The sequence below is a fragment of the Patella vulgata genome, chromosome 2 (genome assembly GCF_932274485.2).
Source record: "Patella vulgata chromosome 2, xgPatVulg1.2, whole genome shotgun sequence".
Classification (NCBI taxonomy): Eukaryota; Metazoa; Mollusca; class Gastropoda; family Patellidae; genus Patella; species Patella vulgata.
Genome location: NC_065880.2, coordinates 43421681 through 43443122, shown reverse-complemented (window position 1 = coordinate 43443122; position 21442 = coordinate 43421681). Strand labels below are relative to the sequence as shown.

The window sequence follows — 21442 nt, the reverse complement described above, 5'->3', positions numbered from 1 at the left end:
CTTGTCAGGGATACTCCGCCACTACAAATGTCTGGCAATTACATAGCTCTGTCGGGTACCCCACCACTAGAAATGTCTGTCAGAGTGTTTTTGTAATACCTGAAGATGTACGGTACACTTTCATACCGTTTTGAGCTAATCTAGCCTAGTTGGGGGTCATGGCATTTAGGGCGTGGAATACCACCCCCACCAACAGAAACCCGGCAGACTTACATTCTGATGATACCAGATATACATACATTGATACTAGTGTTCGGATATTCGAACAAGAATACTATTCGAATATTCGACGGGTCTTGAAATTTAAAGTGGTTTATATTCAATTTATTATAATTTATGAAATACGTGAAATTTCTGTTGACATGTGACACGATTATATTTTAGCAATTGCCTGTGGATCTTTTACGTAAACTGCCAATTTGTACACAAGACCTTGGCCTTCCATGACATCGCATCAAGTAGACACGGACCTCAACCATACTCCAGTCATCTGCCATCTCCGTCAGATGCTCTTTTAGTTTATCCGAGGTATGTAAACCTGGACATGATTTCACTTCCAGAGTCTTAGCCACCATCCCCCAATCTGGTGATACAAAATGAGCGGTTAAATTAATGCATCTGATGTCCATACATCTGTGGTCACAGGGCTAACTTCTGACTTGGGTCATTCCTGATTTGGCGTTCGTCGGAACCAACGGCATCATAGATTTCTTCCATTCTTTTTTTGGGTGTTTTACTTGACCGCAAATTGTGTGATGGATTCAGGGCTTCTACCAATTTCCGAAAATGGTCATTATCAATAAGACAGAGGGGCTGATAATGCTTGGCTACAAACTTGATCAATTTCTCAGTGATGTTTTTTGCTGCGCTGAATCTTGTCATACTTTTTGCTGTTGCCTGAAGAACTTGTGTAGAACTTTTTAATTGGCTGAACTTTGCCTGACTCCACGTCCCGTGTAGAGGAAGTATCTTGAGCTATGTAGCCATGTTTCAACTTCATGTCAAGACAGCCAACTCCATCGCGGAACTAACTGGCTAACCAAAGTAGGTAACAAGCTACTTACCGAATAACTGTCTCTGAAGACGGTAGATCTGTGTAGGGGTAGCACCCTTAAAAGCTGCGGTTAGGTAATCTAAGTAAGCTTTGAATGTAAATGTGGCAATGGAAGTCGCCTTTAATCATATTTGAGAGCAAATAGAATAAATAATAGATATTCGAAAATATTCGAATATGGTAATTGCTATTGGAATATTATTTTCGATGAGCGAATATTCGTGCCGAACACTAATTGATACCATAAAGGAGAAAATTGGTACACTTTTCAGCTAGGCTGACCCCCTGGGCTCCCTGTCTATTTCTCAATATAACCGGTCAGTATCGCGTAAATTCGATCTGAACATCAGAGACATAATGAAATGAAATGAAATGAAATGGGGTTTAACGTCCTACTGTTCTGCCCCGACTAGGATAATGAAGACGGGAACATCGGCGACACGCTACCTGCTAGAGCTATATTTAATTTTCGAGTGACAGATACATATGCCATAAATCATGTATTTTATATTGTTTTCGATGTCGTTGAATTCAATAATGAATTTTGAAAATCCAACAAGGCAGAAAAATGGTGGATTTTAAACTAGTCGTCGTTTTTGTCTGTTGGATAGAATTTAGATAATCCGAGATGGCAGAAATCCAAAACGGCGGGTTTTTAAATAATCGTCAATTGTTTCCGTTAGATATGACTGAGTCGCCTGTCCAACCCTGTGGGGTTTCTCCCTGTCCCCCAGTTTCTCCCCACTGCTAAAGACCCCTACGCGCAAGCGAATTATGGAAATAAATTGAACCATATGTTAGTCCCGAAATGACCCAGTTTATGTCGAGTGGACGATAAACCCCATTTTTAAAGAAATTGTTAAGTTAAAGATAAATTATCACTAAAGTATTTATAGGGTAATTATTTCCAATAACAGTATGGCAAATTTGGTATAAATGGAAAGTAGAGACGCCCAATCTTACTAGAAAAATACCGGATTTCCTGAAATACACCCATGAGGCAAGCACTGGGCAAAAATGTCAGGGTATCACTAACTGGCAACCCGGCGGCTTATTGAGGGGTTTAAAGGCGGGAAAAGAATCCAAGAATTTCCTTAGGGTTCAATATGTGTGGCAAATGGACAGTAAGTAACGACAGATACATTCTGAAAATGGGCCCTCCCTAAATCGAGTTAAATAATAAACATGGCTTCTAAAAATAGATGTTTTATATGTTGGGGTATTTTCTCGCAGATACAATGTTTTGAGAGGGATTTGAAGCAAAATTTTGATAGATTAATAAGTTTGAATATGTTTTTAATCCAAATGTATCACACGTGCGCGCTGTATCATAAGGTCTGGTGTGGTTTCGATTCCCCGATTGTACGTGACATGAAGTAGGGTCGCCTGTCCAACCTCATGGATTTTCCCCGGGTCCTCCAGTTTCCCCCCACTATCAGATATCCTTTCATTTAATTTGTGTCTATTTTTATCGTTAATTTTTATATGCTTTGTTGAAAATGTCATACTTGGATTTTTCTCATGTTTATTCAGAACTTGTGTTTATATAGATTATACACCGTGAAGTGCGTAGTTTTAGTTGATTTAGTTTTTGTTTAATCTATTTCTTTTCTCTGGAAAGTAGCTAGATCGTCATAAATAGAACATGCTTTCCAAGTAGTTACGCGATCGTGCCCAATGTTGGCCGAGAATGTTTCTTTGGATTGTAAAGCATGTTTACTCCCCACTCGGCAAACCTCAGCAGATTCTAGTACCCTACATCTAGCCTCGGCTGTATGACGAAGTCCGTGATTGGAACTATTTTCAAGTTCCCGGATTACCAACGGTGTTGCCCATGACGACGCCTTTGAAGAAAGTTTTATCATACAAATAATATTTCAAAGTCGGAAGCTGTTTTTCTTTCAAGTTTATCTGATTTCCTTCAAACAAGAACAACTTTGCACAACAAATTCTACACACGCGTGGAACGACGCAATTTTGATAACTTTCTTTTGAAAGCGGCAAGTTTTCTTAATAAGTAAACTGGTGCCGCATCGCAATTGTATAGGCGTAGGTACAGATCAGTTACCGTCATACAGCGGAGGCTAGATGCAGAGTAACGGAATCTTCCGAGGTTTGCCGAGTTAGTTACCCCTTGTCAATGATCCAAGGCGAAATCTGGCAAGTAAAAGAGCCTATTCGTTCGGATGGTATGGAATGCCAATTGTAGTGTACATAAAAGATGTCTTGGTAGTTTGAATTTAAAATTGAAGCAATTCGTATTGTCGTTGCATGGCTCACATCCGTCTTACATAGCATATACGCTGGCATTTACACAGATTGTCTGGTGACCATCCAACATTACCTTCCTTGCAACTCAACTATCGCTTTAATCATGCCAATGTTTACAGGACACCTGATAGGCCTACAACGTCTCATTTAACTGGGAAGTTAATCAGTCTGCTTTACTGTTCCACATGTAATCTAAGTGAAATAAAATATTAAGCGATCGTAAACATCTCTAGCCGGTAGTTAAAATCACTACTGACTAGGTTACTAAACATTCGATACAGCGGACCTTTAATGTTGTTGTAATATACTATTCAAAAAAAGTAGGGGATATTTGATTTTGGGGGCATAATACTAAAATATGCAAATGACTACGAAAAAAGTCACTATAGAACCTAACAGAAGAAACATTTCCAGTTACATGTGACGCCCAAACGCACCAATAGCTACCGCATGGAATGCAGGTGATGCTTGGGATCATCATGGGGGTCCAACCCAAGATTTGCACGACTCTGACTTTGAATGTTACAGTCATTGTGGCATTGAATTCCAGGGTGGAAACATCAGTTTAATTGTTTTAGTGACCAGAAAACAAATTTTGATATGCGTCGGCTTACCCAAAATGAAAGGTTACGTGCCCTTGGCATGCAACAGATCGGCACAACACAGGCGGTTGTGGCGCGGACGATGAATGTGTACAGGACAGACCACGCTCAGGTCGACCAAGGGCGACAACTCAAGCCCAGGATCGATTTATCCGTACCTTGGCCTTGAGAAATCGTGTCATCACAGAAAATCAGATCAGCGCTCGCCTTCAAACAGACACTGGTGTGAGAGTGAGTGGCCAGACGATTCGGAATCGACTGCATAGGGGTCACCTTCGCGCCCGACGTCCTCGCGTGATCCCTTGTTTGAGAGATCATCACATTCAGGCAAGACGTCGTCGGTGTAGGGATCGTCAACACTGGGATAATCGACGCTGGAGCAATGTGATGTTTTCAGATGAGTCAAGGTTCACTGTTGATTTTTTGGACAGACGTAGGAGGGTGTGGCGTCGTCGAAACGAGCGCTTCCAAGACGTTAACGTCATCAGACATGATCGATTTGGGGGTGGTTCTGTTATGGTGTGGGGAGGCATCACTGTTGCTGGAAGAACGGCTTTACATGTTGTTGCAGGGCGTGTTACAGGCCAGTACTACCGGGACAACATCTTGGCAGTCCATGTTGTGCCGTTCGCACGACGTCATGGCCGCCGTTTCATCTTCCAGGATGACAACGCAAGATGTCACAGGGCCAGGATCGTTACAGGTTACCTCCAACAACAGAACATCACCACATTACCTTGGCCAGCACTGAGTCCCGACCTCTCCCCCATCGAGCATGTCTGGGACATGCTTGGACAGAGGTTACGTCAACGTCAACAGCGTCCTGCCAATGTCCAAGAACTTGCTGCTGCGTTGCAACAGGAATGGGACAATCTGGACCAAAATGACCTTAGACGTCTCATTAGGAGTATGCCACGTCGGATCAATGCTTGTTTGGCAAACAGAGGAGGATTTACCCGTTACCGACTTGGTTGTGATGCTGTGGTAACTTTGCTGTTTGACCCCGGGTATCATTTTACCCTTATAATGGTCAGTCTGTGCCTTACTTAGTCTAACGATCATTTGGAATAAATCGATGAATGTGAACTTCATTTCATTTTGTCATTTGTTTCTTCGTCAGTTTCATTAGGTGACTTTAATAACACTTTAAAATCAAATATCCCCTACTTTTTTTGAATAGTATAAAAACAGATAATTTATGGCCTCTTAATATCCCGACTCAATAATTTCTGTCTACACTATATAAGATATAGCCCGCACCGATCACTTCTGTTTCTACATGTTTACAACCAACAAAGGTAAAATGATATACACAAGAGTTTCATAACACGGTAGATAATATTTTGATAATTTATCAACAAAGATCGTTAGCACGCACTTGCCTCTAAAGTAATATTTCACTTTTTGTTCAGGATATCAAAGAAATTTATTTAAAATCAATATCAAACGTACATATTATAAATTTAAAGGGGAGTGTTTCTTGGCAAAAAATACTGTCATATAGTCATCGTAATCTGGAGTGTAAGGAAAACATACATTTCTATATAAACTACTACATAAATTACTATATATAACGGATGTTTTAATCGGTTCTAGATTTTACAATTAACCAAATTCATAAAGATGAAAGCCTTAGCCGTTCTTGTTTTAGTTGTTGTAGGGGGTAAGTGTTTGATATTTAGAAATAAGAATACATGCGTCTGAGTAGTTGCTGAACTAGTCTAACTAATGTTAATGACATGCTAATTAGGGATTTATTATCTCTGTTTACGACGCGGGAGAAATCTGAAGGTGCTGTCTTATTTAAAGGAGCTACATTCCTATTCTTTGGCACCTCGAAATGGAAACAAATGAGACGCAACGCATATAATAATATAATATGAATGTATATAAACTGATTTACATTCAATTGTTTCTGTTTTTAATGTAATTTATAATCAGTTATGTTCTGCGAAATACGCGAAGAGTACAAATTGAATGGCAGTCTGGTTATTCGAATCTATTCTGGTAGTTTTCCCTTGTGGGATATGTTCAGCCTCGTTCATCGAGTCGCTCATTACACATGACGCTCGCAAGCATTCTGTCAATGTTGCTTTAAACTGACCAATAAGTCATGTTTGCAATGTCGAAGACTGGATAAAACTGAGTTAAAGACTTGGCTGTATTGTTTTATTCTACTGTTTCATGATACGGTGACCAGTCTATTGAAGTTTATTTTGTGGTTACTTATTTTTCAGTGTATTGTGAAGAGACATGTTTGAGAGCATGTCAGTTAATCAATGACCCGGTTTGTGCTACCTATACGAAGACATATGGCAATGAATGTACGATGAAAGCCGATGCTTGCGAGTAAGTGTTTATCTAATGTATGTATAGACACACCTCTCTGTAATATGTGCTAATTTGTAGAGGTGGGGTTTGTAATGTAGACCCTAATGTAATAATAATATAATAATATGCAATTCAAATTGCAATTTGGAAAGAGTTGACCCAGTCTAAGCCTAGGCCGTAATTTACAGCACCCGTAACAAAATTGAGCAACATCGCCATTGAAAATGTAACATGATTGTATTTGGTATATTTTAGAATGGCTAAGAAGGGTTTCAGTCTAGTGAAACAACCTGCTGCTGGAGAATGTAGTTGTCTACGTGCCTGTACATTTATCTACAAACCAGTCTGTGCTAATGATGGCAATACATACAACTCAGAATGTGTCATGGGATCCGAATCCTGCAGGTAAGATCTTCAACTGGTAAATGTAAATTCAAATGTAAATATAATAATAAATCTGGCCAGTTTGTGGATAGCAAAAAATCGGGCCCTGGGGATATTTATAGGATCGGTCCCCAAAGAAGATCATTAATTTATTGACGACATTTTATAGCGATGCAATAGTATACCACTGACCTCAGGGGCTAAGGGAGAGAGACGAAATGACGAGTTTTGCGTCATAGTTTTGAGCTTTTGTTCCCCCTTGAGTTTGCGCCCCCTTGCAAATGGCAAAAAATCACGCGATTTCAATGCGGTTTTCAACATTATAATCAAAATCATAATGCTTAACCAGTCTCAAACATATACCGTGAGTCAGATTTGCCACAAATCGACTCTAGCATGTTCCACACAGCCTACCTGGCGGCAGTAGGAGGGACTACTACCGCCCCACCGACTCCCCGCACACACATATAAATATTGTTTGTTTTTTTTTTTTTGGGGGGGGGGGGGGACGGGATTTTCTTTCTCATGCAAAATCATGGGTTACCACGCCGTTACTGACCTTTGTTAAAAAAAAGAAATTTCAATCAAAAGACGACAATAGAAACTTTTTGGTTTGTTGCTAAAAGATTTTTTTTGTATTTCAGACAACGTAAATTCCTAGAAGTTGTACATGAAGGAGAATGTCAACAAACCGTGTAATCAGTTTGACCAGCATGATTTATGTTTTAAAAACATGAATTGTAACTTTAAATAATGAACGATCACACATTATGTCTCATAAATTCATGTATGTGCATCTGGTAATAAATCAAATTTCAATGAAAGTAGTGTTGATTTGATTAGATATAAAAGACATGTCTACATTTTACTACAGCCAATATAAAGGGGGGCTTATGTCGACCTTGCAACTGAAAGCAACCGGCGTTTCGGCTACTGGGAGCAACTGAAAGCAACTGAATGCAACTGAAAAAAAAGAGTCGACCTGAGCGCCTCTTACAACTCAAAGCAACTAGTTGCAGTCAGTTGCACCTGTTCAACTTTCTGCAACTTGCTGCAACTAGCGGCAACTAGTTGCAGTAGACATGAGCGTTCTCATGGAGTCATGGAAATAACATCACGCGATAAGAGACATGTGTCATGTGACTTTATAAATAAGCAAATGGAAGCGAACGAAGACGCCCACTTTTCAAGTTTTGATGATGTCGACAATAATATACTAATAGAATTGTAGCAAGACCGACCATGCCTTTGGGTTGCGTCTTCGCCACTTTGTTGATCACGTGATGAATAAATTAACAGTCGCGTGTTCAGTGAGATCGCTATCAGTTCCGAGCGCTCGAGATACTAAGTCGAGCGCTTGAGATACTAAGTCGAGCCCTCGAGATAATTAAGTCGAGCGCTCGAGATACTAAGATAATACAATCGAACACGTCTCAACCGATGTTTTAAGCTGTATAATTTTGTGCATTATGTAACCAAAGCTGCAGTGACGAAGCGGACCCCCCCCCCTCCCCGCTCAACACGCACACACACACTCCATCCCATGCTCATTACCACCACTAAATATCTCCTAAGTGGGGAGTATATCGCATGTTATTATACGAATCAATAATTGTATATATCGATATTACAGAGTTTTGCTAGGAGAGACTGACATTTCCTCTTATCTAGAAGCTCAGGTCTGATCCAGGTTATCTATTTAATATGTCTAATTTACCTTGGCGCAATCGTGCCGAGCTTCTACATTCAACCCCCTCGACTTAACTATCTCGAGCGCTCGACTTAACTATCTCGAGCGCTCGACTTAGTATCTCAAGCGCCCGATTTAGTATCTTATTATTTTTTTTTTTTTTTGCGTGTCCTAAATCAGTCACCGTAGATATGTTATGGATATGCGTATTATCGGGGACTCAAGCCTGTTTAGTAGTCGGATATAGGCCCACAGATCATAACTTTATATGCTAAACAAATTTCAATAAAAGCGTCGTTCTTTATAATGGAAATGGGAGACGTGTATAGTTGATTAAAATCAATACAAGATACTTAAAGACCAAACCTATATTAAAATGGTCCATAAGCAGCTGACTTTAGTTTCCACAGCCAAAGAAATGAAATGAAATGTGTTTAACGTGTTCCCTACTACATTAATCTGCATCAATCGGGCCAACGAAAAGGGGCATACACCATGCAGTGTACTATGCGGAAGTTTTTTTACGGACAGCGGAGTATCCTCCTACTCTTTCGTCGAATTTGGGACCATTTCTTGTCAAACTCTCTGCCCTCTTTTAATAAATCGTCTCTTTAATATCGCCACTAATGTTTAATTTCCGCGGTCTACATGCCCCCAGTTGACAAACAAAATCACGGGATTGTTATGCTACATGATTTTTTGAACACAAATTAGTTGTTTTTAGCTGTCAGACAAATGTGAAATACGTAAATTGGTAGCTATCGCGGCCAATAAGTCACTTGTTAATTATCTCACTTCTCGGTTAGATAACCCCAATTCACTTTTAGTTGGTTTACCTTTAAAGCTTATAGATAAATTACAAAAAGGACAGAATACTGCAGCTAGACTTGTTACTTTAACTAAGAAATGAGACCACATAACTCCTGTTTTATATAATTAACACTGGTTACCTGTTAAATATCGAATTGATTTTAAGATTTTATTACTTACTTTTAAATGTTTAAATAATTTAGCTCGTGTTTACCTCTTAGATCTTTTAGAACTTTATAGACCTGACCGAACATTACGTACATCAGATAAACTACCATTAAAGCCCAGAAATCGTCAACTAGTCTTTTATGGTCAGCGCTCTTTTAGTTATCACACACCTGGTTTATGGAATAATCTACCATTTAGTTTAAAGTACAATATTGGTGTCAATATTTTGATATACAATATATTTTGGTGATATACAAGAATGACTTGTTCTCTGTATATTGAATTCCAAAATAGTGAATCCTTAATTGGTCTTATGGACTTTAGTAATTCAGTACTATGTGTTTGTGAATTGATTTATAATGATTTTGTGGTGCCACTTCGCGATTTTCTCAAAAATAACCATACTATTGAAGTTACTTTATCGCCACGGTGTTGTTGTTGTTGTTCTTTGTGTTTAACGTCCGCTTCCAGCAAAGGTAATATCGCAGACAAGTCTAAGCGCGGCACTCTAGACCACTAGACCATCCCAACCCCCTATATATCGCCACGGTAGGCATACGATTATGATATTAGTTCCATAATAAAGCTACGGAAGACTATTAGGGTCAATCAAGTGAAAAAGATATTTTGATTATTTCGTAATTACGAAATATACTCTTCAAAAGAAGTAGGGGATATTGAAATGCAAATACTTATGCAGGTTGTGATATGATAAATAGTCATGGACATTTGACATGCTTTGAGAGTATGTTCACAGCGTCAAAAGGCAAAACCTAGTAACTCACTTTTTTCTTATTTTGAGAAAACATAGGAAAACGTAATGAATGAATATTAAACGCCAGCTTATCCATTGACTTGACTATTGAGTTACTAGGTTTTGCTGTGGTATACTAGGCAAATGATGGAAGTTGCTAGGTTGTGTCATGGGTGTAACTGCTTACAAAATCAAAAGATTGGAATATCTAGTACAACAACAGGAGGCACATACCCTAGTAACTGCAAATTTGGTCCTAACTCAATTTTGATAAAAAAAACACGTGGGGGGGGGGGGCATTGTCAAATTTGGCACTTGATGAAAACTGCCGCTTGCTGGTTTATCCTATTCATGTTTGTTTTCCTATCGGTTCTTGCATAAGATTTACTGTTTAGCGTATCTTTTCTTTAGCGTGTTACGTTTAATTTGATCGGGAGACGTGTTCGTCGACGTCAACGTCAACCGACAACACAGCAAGAATTAACCGTAGCACTGCAAGATGAGTGGTTCAGATTGTCCCAAATCGGGATTGGACGGTTGATTAGGAGCAATTAATCATTATTAAGACAAAATTCACTTTTGACAGTGTATCTCTTTGCGAGTGAAATTGGGCCGTCAGATAAGCCGCCTAATATGAACTGTTTATGTTCATGTGTAGGCAATTGACCTGTTATTAACATATACCCTGGTTACCTCTAATAAAAACAGCAATGCATTTCCGCAGTTTTGTATTGTTTCTGAATATCCCCTACTTTTTTTGAAGAGTATAGTTATCTTGTAATTATGATATAGCGAACTCGTAATATAGCATATTCCTAAAGCAATGGCCCGAGAAATCTCTCTCTGGCCATTGCTGGATTAGCTTCTGATACTTGCGCTTTTGAGGGAATGTGTCTATTCTTCCCGTTCAATCAAATCTATCCCCAAGCACAGCAACATGACAGCCCTTCTTTTAATCAGGGGCCTTTCCGAAAACTTTGGACAGTGATTTAAGGTATTAAAAACGGTGAAAGTGTTGTTCGACTCAAAATAGTATTGTTTACATTATATTCGTGCTGATAGCCTCGTTTGTCACACAATTATTTTTTTTTTGCAATATTCTGCTATGCACTGGTTAATTGGGAATAATAAAATCGTGAGTCATGACGTAACGTTATGTAAACATATTTGGTCCAATTTGGAGCTCTGTTTGGTATTGTTACGCAGTTAGCTATTGGTTGTTAATCAGACTATTGACCCGTCATAATTTAGAACAAGAATTTGACTTCTTTACAGCAGTGAGTAGTGGGATTAGCTCTAATCAAACGAAACACTGCGAGGAGTATGGTAATATAGTTACTTCGTAATTACGAGTTAGTTAACCCGTAATGACAACATAATTTTAAGATAAAATTGTCTATATATAGGTGAGGGTGGGATATTATGCAAGAGCTAAACTTGTCTTTTGCAAGGCGTTTTATATTCTAGTCTCCGAACGTTATTTGAGGAACTGTTAATCTTTTGCAATTAACAGCTGTGAAATTTGAATCTCTACGAGATAATTATCTTGTATTTTTTTTCATTTGATTGACCCTAATGGTCTTCTATGTATCTCGTAATTAAGAAATTATTATATCGTAATAACGAGATAATTATGTCTTAATTGGGAGATAATCAGAATATATGGTTTTTTTTCATTTGATTGACCCTAATGGTCTTCCGTATAAAGCTTTATTTCAAAGTGCAATTACTATTTATTAACAGTTTAACTGCAATTTATGTGTATAAATGTTAAAGCAAGCTTACTATTTAATAACAAATAATCTAAACACTTACTAGTTTACTAAGCAATGTTAAATTAAAACCTTTACGACGATTTCTAGACAAGTACATGTTGTTATAGAACTCTTCTTTCTGTTGAGATGAAATATTATAAAAATAAAAAAAAAAACATTAAAGATGTGGTAACTCCATACTTTAAGTCTGCACGGGATACAATTGTTTGTAATAAATACAACACAAATTTTAGAATCTTGAATGCTGGATGCTGTCATTTATGTAGTTTTTCAAATTCTATACAGCCATATTATCGGTTGTTTTAATTAGGCCTATAGCTTTATATAAAGGTAATTAGTATTCGTAATTTTCATATTAACAGACATGCGAACAATATTGTCGTAAATATTGTTTTCCAAATGATACGAAACACAGAACCAATCAGTAGTTCTCTACGCAAATTATCGAAACTGATTTGTATGATGAGATGATTTATAAAATCTAAATCTCACCCTTCATATAATTGAAAATAAAAAAAACAACAACCTAACAAAGAGTTGAACACTTCATAGTTAAGCAGTAAACATAGATCTATTTGGAAACAAAGTCGTTATTGAAATAACTCGGGACTTCGATTTTAACATATTTGATTGGTGATTTGATTCGAAAGATGTCGATATTACGAATGTCGCTGTCCATTTTAGGTTCCTTCGGAGTAATGGCCTTGTTTTGAAGACGTTTGGATATATTTTTAGTTTGACTCATATCAGTGAGACTTGGGGTCGTGGTGGTTTTGCAGTTGTGGCCTGTTTGCGCGAAGAGCTTTTCTGAATGTTTTGTAGGCATATATAGTGTCCCATTAGGTTTATGGTTTCGCCTCAGATTTTCAAACTCTTCACGAGGCACGTTTCATAGCCATACCTTTCTGATAAAAGGACCCCTAGGTATCATGCTTCCTCGAGTACCAATAATTATAATATGATCTCTAATGGCCGTGTCTTCATAAATATTGTATTTTATAGTAGAACAAATTTGTATGTGGCGCGATATAGTTACATTTTCGTATATTAATTGTATTTTAAACAAACTCCACCATCTTAGAATCGAAATAATCAGAAATATAACACTATCTGTTGTAACATTTAAACTTAATTTTAGAATAAAGAAGTTGGGGTAACTGAGAGCAAAATAAAACATTAAAAGAAGGGCAAAATAAAGGGAATAGAAAGCACACTCCTTAATTAATCACAGATTTGAAATATATGGAGACTTAAAGTTCTATGATTCGATATGATCTATTAAGTGATAAATTCGTCAATTTCTTAAAATGATACCATGCCCAAAATGTAGGTAGGCAGCATTAGGCCCCTAGCCCCAAGTGCCAGAAACCATAGTTCTAATAAGCACTGAAAGGCTACCCAAATTCTGTAAAAAAATAAAACATTTTTTTTTCTAGTCATGTAAAAATAATAGACAAAAGGAGTGATTATAACGTATTTGTATTGTAACGTCATTGCATGAATAATTGTTTGACGTCATAATCATAGATCTGTTTTATTTCTAACAAATCGAACGTTTTTAAGGAATTATCTATACCTGTAAGACTATTTGAGGCTTAAATTTTAACATTTGTGAGCTGAAAACTAATTACGGAGATCAGGTAAGTTCTAATATCACTAGTTATAATGTTCGAATATAATTCGCATATCCGGTAACTATTAGTTCATATTTAAAAAAGTGATTTTACTTTTTCATTTATTTGTTAAAAGTTGTAGTTTGGGTTTTACGCTATTCCTTTCGTGTTCTGTTTTCTGTATTACTATTTACATTTTAAATGATATCAAATTGTAAAACTCTAGATCTATACAATGTTCAGAGTGCTGAATTGTGATATTTAGAGACACGGTAACGACACTATATAAACTGATATTATATAACAAACTATCTTTTAAGGTGTTTTTAGAATCTAGTGGAACGCTTTCATAGCAATTATGTGTTCTGTATTTCAGATATTCAAATAATGCCGGAATCGCCGAGTAGCCCGATAGAAATTAACACAAAAATATTTTTTGTAAAGGCAGCAAAACTTCAAAATACAGTCGACAATACCATTGTCGATAGCTTTACTGGGCTAACTCACGCCGAAAATGGGGATCATAATGAAGATATTAATATTCTTGGTGGAGCTTCAAATGGAAATAAGACTAACAATAGTCAGGACGAGGCAAATATTTATCCAAATGATGGTAACGAAGGTCATGATAATTATGATAAAGAATCTGAAAACGAAGAGATTGGTGATTACATTATTGTAAACGGAGTTATTATTCCTAGGTTAAATCTGAATTTTACAGATTCTGAACCAGGTACTCCTATTAAAACACCAGACTGGATATCTCTATGGTCATCTAGTACATCTGATTATACTGGTAGTAGTTATACACCATTTAGTACATCATCATCAGATAGACATACTGATGATTATAGATCAATTTCAAGTCATTCATCAGATATTTTACCATGTCGACCACATTACCATAGATATGGTGAGTTTATTGTTATCATTGTAATATTTATTTAATGTTTGAATTGAAAGTATCATGTAATATCACTGAAATTATGTTTGGTACAACTATTTAAGAAGCTTTGCATTATTAAAAATACATCTTGATCTCGTTCGTAATCTATTTTATCATTTCATTTTATAGGAGATTTACGACGCGTATCCTGGAGAGAAAGAGCTGTACAAAGCTGGAGAAGGTTTAAAAAGATATTTACATGTTGTACTAGATCTAATGAGGACTAAGATGTCGGCGAATATCGGAAGTGTCGTGAGTCCATAGCGCCAGAGCCATTCAGCACAACAAATAAAAACAGATAATATTTTCTACGCAAGTTGATATCTTCTGTAACATGATTTTACAAGGAAATTAGTCAAATAACTCATCAAATCCCACTAGATGTACATGTTAAAAAGTATCGCCTCGTTTCCAGTTTATGATAATTGACACCAAATGGATGACGATACTTTTGTGAAAGGGATTATTAACGCAATCTATGAAATTAGTGCAGTATGCGATGCACATATGTTCTAACGCACACCAGCATAAGGATGATATTACTACAGAAATGGGTAATACTACTAGTTTGTGAAATAAATGGATAATGATATACTAGTTTGTGAAAGACATGAATGATGTTACCACTAGTTTGTTGTAGAAATGGATGATGATATTACAAAAGAAATGGATGATGAAATGAAATGAAATGGGGTTTAACGTCCTACTGTTCTGCTCCTATGCTGCGCTAATGAAGACGGAAAATGGATGATGATATTACTAGTTTGTGAAAGAGCTGGATGTGGTATTACTAGTTTGTTATAGAAATGGATGATGATACTGATACTAGTTTGTTATAGAAATGTATGGTGATGATACTACTAGTTTGTTATAGAAATGTATGGTCATGATACTACTAGTTTGTTATAGAAATGGATGAAGATATTACTAGTTTGTGAAAGAAATAGATGAAGATATTACTAGTTTGTGAAAGAAATAGATGATGATATTACTAGCTTGTGAACGAAATAGCGGGGTTGGATGGTCGAATGTTTAGCGCGTGTGCGTTGAATCATAAGTCTGTCATTGATTCCCCTACGCGCAAGTGAATTATTGAAATAAAATTGAACCATATAGATAAAATGTAGGTTATGGGTCTATTATATAGATATGTTCTATAGATAAAATATATGTTATGGGTCTAATATATAGATAAAAATGTTATGTGTCTAATATATAGATAAATATGTTATGTGTCGTATATCAGGGTATAGATAAAATATGAGTGATCTATCAGGGTATTAAATTGATAAATGTATGTTATGAGTCGTCCATGAGGGTATTATATAGGTAAAATGTATGTCATCTATCAGGGTATTCTATACATAAAATATATGTTATAACTAGTCATCTTTCTGGGTATTATATATAAAATATATGTTATGAACTTATGCTTGTAATTATTGTACATGTATAATAATGTGAAGGTAATAAATTTACTAAATAATTATAATATTGTTTCAACCAATCCGTGAACCTTGTGACCGGGTGCACCACAGGGCTGGAGTATTGTACCTCCATTATTTCATAGAGAGACCTCGGTAGAACGCGAGCATTTGCCCCCTCCCCATAAATCTGGCCTGCCCTCTGTTTTCCCCCTCCCCTCAATAATTAAAAAAAAATTAAAAAGTATTTCTGATATGTTTCGGTAATCTCACTCCCCCCCCCCCTTCAGTCACAGCCTTGTATTTTGTTGAGTCCGAGTGATTTCTTACCGTACCCGTTCTGCTGTAAACCTACTATAAACATTAGTGTTTGTTTTTACGATCCTCAAAGTTTTTGGGTATGGGTTCAACGCCGCGGCAAGAACATTCATTCACTTTGATTCACTCACTCTGTTCGTTTGACACATCTCTCTCTGTTCGGATAAGCCAGTGATTTGGCGCCAGACAGTATCTGGTCATTTATCTCGACGACCGGTGTCTGAAATACTGTCAGGCTGCATTTCCGGCAGTCTGTTTCTCAAAATATCGTGGCGAAAACTTTCATTCACTTTGATTCACTCACTCCGTTCGTTTGACACTTTACTCTCTGGTCTGATAAACTAGTGATTTTGCGACAGTCGGTATCTGATAAGCTCTATTTATCTCGACTGTGCAGTTCCAGCAGGTTATTTTTCAAATTTTCTGGGGCTTCGTTGAAGTTCGCAATTCCGTTCGTTGGACACTTTCTTCTCTGGTCAGATAAACAAGTGATCAGGCGACAGGCAGTATCTGGTCAACTTTATTTATCTCGACAATCGGTGCCTGAATGTTGTAAGACTGCATTTCCGGTTGTTTATTTTCAAAATAAGTGCTCGCTACTTTGGCGCTCATGATGGGACTTCGTCGAGTTTAGCAAGTCCGTTCGTTTGACACGTTCACTCTGATCGGATAAACTAGTGGTCATCTGGTCAGATCTATTTATCTCGACAATCAGTGTATGAGGTACTGCCAGACTGCATTTCCAGCAGTCTGTATTTCAAAAATTTCTGGGGCTGTTTGTAAATCTAAATCTACCATTTAGGTGTAAAATTACAAGTCAGTGTTAAAATACAGTCAATTTACTGGCAACTTTCTGCCAGTCAATTTACGGTCAAAATACACAAATATTATTTACAGTGCAACTTCTTTATTTGTTCTACCTAAATGGAGATTGTAATAGTGATATGTTATTTCATTTGATGTTATTTCTATTATTAAATAAAAACAAAGTTCCATTCATTGGCTCTTTGCATGTTTAGTATGAACATCTAACAAATTTAGAATTGTGACAGTTCTACGTGTCAACCATCGTTTGGTGTCGCCACTGTTTGCGCATTTTAGTGGTTGGGCGCGAGACTAGAATAAAAGGTTTAAACTGTACGGTGGAATACGATTTCGCTTTATGAAAAATTGTTTATAAAACGTTATCAGACTGAATGTCATTGAAAATAATAATAAAATTATGTCCATCCAGTCCAGTAATTAAAGCGTGTTATCTATTTATATTGAAATTGTTGGCTTGTTTTATTTTGCTTTAAAGTCAAAGTCTAGTATTTGAACGGGCTTTGGTTTAATTTCAAACATAAGTGTTCAATTCAGTCGAGTAATTTGTTTTATATTGAACACGTGTCCATCGAGTCCAGTACTTTGTTTTATTTTCTTGAAGAATAACGCTATCTATGAAGTTCCGTACTGCTAATGCAACCTGGTATCTCGTCGGGGACTACTAGTAAGTTGAAGATAATTAAGGCATCAGAAATAGAAACTTCGGCGCGAACCACACGAGCAGCTTATCTCGATCTCCTTGAAAGGCCGTTTCATCCCCATATTTAGAATTTCTAAACGGTATATCTTCAAACCAATCCAATAAAATATTCATGCTGAAAAATACCAATATGGGAATTTGTTAAGGAACTATAATATAATTTTTAAGAATGATAAATAATCATAACTAATCTAATTATCGACAATTCATTAACTGTTTACGGGCATTATGAAAATCAATTGATATTAAACTTTGTTGTTTTATGAAATGTAGGGACAGGTGATTGAAACCTTTCTGTTAATCTCATATTGTTAATCCATTAATCTCTATTACAACCAATGTTTTTGTACATATATAACTAGGTAACCCAGGTTTTATATCCAATTTATAACCTTGTAGTTAACAACAAATATATACCTATATAAATCATCATGTTAACTATTCTAATCATCATTTACTGATTGTTCTCCTTGTAAGAACATCTACATTCAGTTAAACCAGATCTAACTTCAGTTTATATACTAGATACCCACTACTACACTTCAAAATGGTAAGTAAATAATACTTTTCAGATAAAACAATTAAGGACGTTTTGAGGATGAAGTTGAAACAGACCAATTGTTCGTGTTAATGTATATTTTACAAATGTCATTTAATATAAATTTCTTAAAGAATTATTGATTATAATTGAATATATAATACAGTTAATCTCTTTTACACTGAATACACTACATACATGTACTTAATGATTCGTTTCTCTTCTTTCAGCGTGAATGTATCTCCGTCCATATTGGCCAAGCTGGTGTCCAGATGGGAAATGCTTGTTGGGAGTTGTACTGTTTGGAACATGGTATCCAGCCTGATGGCCAGATGCCATCAGATAATGGATAATGATATACTAGTTTGTGAAAGACATGAATGATGTTACCACTAGTTTGTTGTAGAAATGGATGATGATATTACAAAAGAAATGGATGATGAAATGAAATGAAATGGGGTTTAACGTCCTACTGTTCTGCTCCTATGCTGCGCTAATGAAGACGGAAAATGGATGATGATATTACTAGTTTGTGAAAGAGCTGGATGTGGTATTACTAGTTTGTTATAGAAATAGATGATGATACTGATACTAGTTTGTTATAGAAATGTATGGTGATGATACTACTAGTTTGTTATAGAAATGTATGGTCATGATACTACTAGTTTGTTATAGAAATGGATGAAGATATTACTAGTTTGTGAAAGAAATAGATGAAGATATTACTAGTTTGTGAAAGAAATAGATGATGATATTACTAGCTTGTGAACGAAATAGCGGGGTTGGATGGTCGAATGTTTAGCGCGTGTGCGTTGAATCATAAGTCTGTCATTGATTCCCCTACGCGCAAGTGAATTATTGAAATAAAATTGAACCATATAGATAAAATGTAGGTTATGGGTCTATTATATAGATATGTTCTATAGATAAAATATATGTTATGGGTCTAATATATAGATAAAAATGTTATGTGTCTAATATATAGATAAATATGTTATGTGTCGTATATCAGGGTATAGATAAAATATGAGTGACCTATCAGGGTATTAAATTGATAAATGTATGTTATGAGTCGTCCATGAGGGTATTATATAGGTAAAATGTATGTCATCTATCAGGGTATTCTATACATAAAATATATGTTATAACTAGTCATCTTTCTGGGTATTATATATAAAATATATGTTATGAACTTATGCTTGTAATTATTGTACATGTATAATAATGTGAAGGTAATAAATTTACTAAATAATTATAATATTGTTTCAACCAATCCGTGAACCTTGTGACCGGGTGCACCACAGGGCTGGAGTATTGTACCTCCATTATTTCATAGAGAGACCTCGGTAGAACGCGAGCATTTGCCCCCTCCCCATAAATCTGGCCTGCCCTCTGTTTTCCCCCTCCCCCTTCAGTCACAGCCTTGTATTTTGTTGAGTCCGAGTGATTTCTTACCGTACCCGTTCTGCTGTAAACCTACTATAAACATTAGTGTTTGTTTTTACGATCCTCAAAGTTTTTGGGTATGGGTTCAACGCCGCGGCAAGAACATTCATTCACTTTGATTCACTCACTCTGTTCGTTTGACACATCTCTCTCTGTTCGGATAAGCCAGTGATTTGGCGCCAGACAGTATCTGGTCATTTATCTCGACGACCGGTGTCTGAAATACTGTCTGGCTGCATTTCCGGCAGTCTGTTTCTCAAAATATCGTGGCGAAAACTTTCATTCACTTTGATTCACTCACTCCGTTCGTTTGACACTTTACTCTCTGGTCTGATAAACTAGTGATTTTGCGACAGTCGGTATCTGATAAGCTCTATTTATCTCGACTGTGCAGTTCCAGCAGGTTATTTTTCAAATTTTCTGGGGCTTCGTTGAAGTTCGCAATTCCGTTCGTTGGACACTTTCTTCTCTGGTCAGATAAACAAGTGATCAGGCGACAGGCAGTATCTGGTCAACTTTATTTATCTCGACAATCGGTGCCTGAATGTTGTAAGACTGCATTTCCGGTTGTTTATTTTCAAAATAAGTGCTCGCTACTTTGGCGCTCATGATGGGACTTCGTCGAGTTTAGCAAGTCCGTTCGTTTGACACGTTCACTCTGATCGGATAAACTAGTGGTCATCTGGTCAGATCTATTTATCTCGACAATCAGTGTATGAGGTACTGCCAGACTGCATTTCCAGCAGTCTGTATTTCAAAAATTTCTGGGGCTGTTTGTAAATCTAAATCTACCATTTAGGTGTAAAATTACAAGTCAGTGTTAAAATACAGTCAATTTACTGGCAACTTTCTGCCAGTCAATTTACGGTCAAAATACACAAATATTATTTACAGTGCAACTTCTTTATTTGTTCTACCTAAATGGAGATTGTAATAGTGATATGTTATTTCATTTGATGTTATTTCTATTATTAAATAAAAACAAAGTTCCATTCATTGGCTCTTTGCATGTTTAGTATGAACATCTAACAAATTTAGAATTGTGACAGTTCTACGTGTCAACCATCGTTTGGTGTCGCCACTGTTTGCGCATTTTAGTGGTTGGGCGCGAGACTAGAATAAAAGGTTTAAACTGTACGGTGGAATACGATTTCGCTTTATGAAAAATTGTTTATAAAACGTTATCAGACTGAATGTCATTGAAAATAATAATAAAATTATGTCCATCCAGTCCAGTAATTAAAGCGTGTTATCTATTTATATTGAAATTGTTGGCTTGTTTTATTTTGCTTTAAAGTCAAAGTCTAGTATTTGAACGGGCTTTGGTTTAATTTCAAACATAAGTGTTCAATTCAGTCTAGTAATTTGTTTTATATTGAACACGTGTCCATCGAGTCCAGTACTTTGTTTTATTTTCTTGAAGAATAACGCTATCTATGAAGTTCCGTACTGCTAATGCAACCTGGTATCTCGTCGGGGACTACTAGTAAGTTGAAGATAATTAAGGCATCAGAAATAGAAACTTCGGCGCGAACCACACGAGCAGCTTATCTCGATCTCCTTGAAAGGCCGTTTCATCCCCATATTTAGAATTTCTAAACGGTATATCTTCAAACCAATCCAATAAAATATTCATGCTGAAAAATACCAATATGGGAATTTGTTAAGGAACTATAATATAATTTTTAAGAATGATAAATAATCATAACTAATCTAATTATCGACAATTCATTAACTGTTTACGGGCATTATGAAAATCAATTGATATTAAACTTTGTTGTTTTATGAAATGT

The 21442-nt window shown here is 36.5% G+C and overlaps 1 long non-coding RNA gene across 1 annotated transcript; it reads left to right on the top strand.

The window, feature by feature from the left end:
- The first annotated feature begins 5574 nt into the window (after positions 1–5574).
- LOC126811360 (uncharacterized) lies at positions 5575–6662 on the top strand. Its single transcript, XR_007675575.2, has 3 exons — positions 5575–5590; positions 6165–6276; positions 6514–6662. It is a non-coding gene; the product is annotated as an uncharacterized LOC126811360 (long non-coding RNA).
- The last annotated feature ends 14780 nt before the right edge of the window (positions 6663–21442 follow it).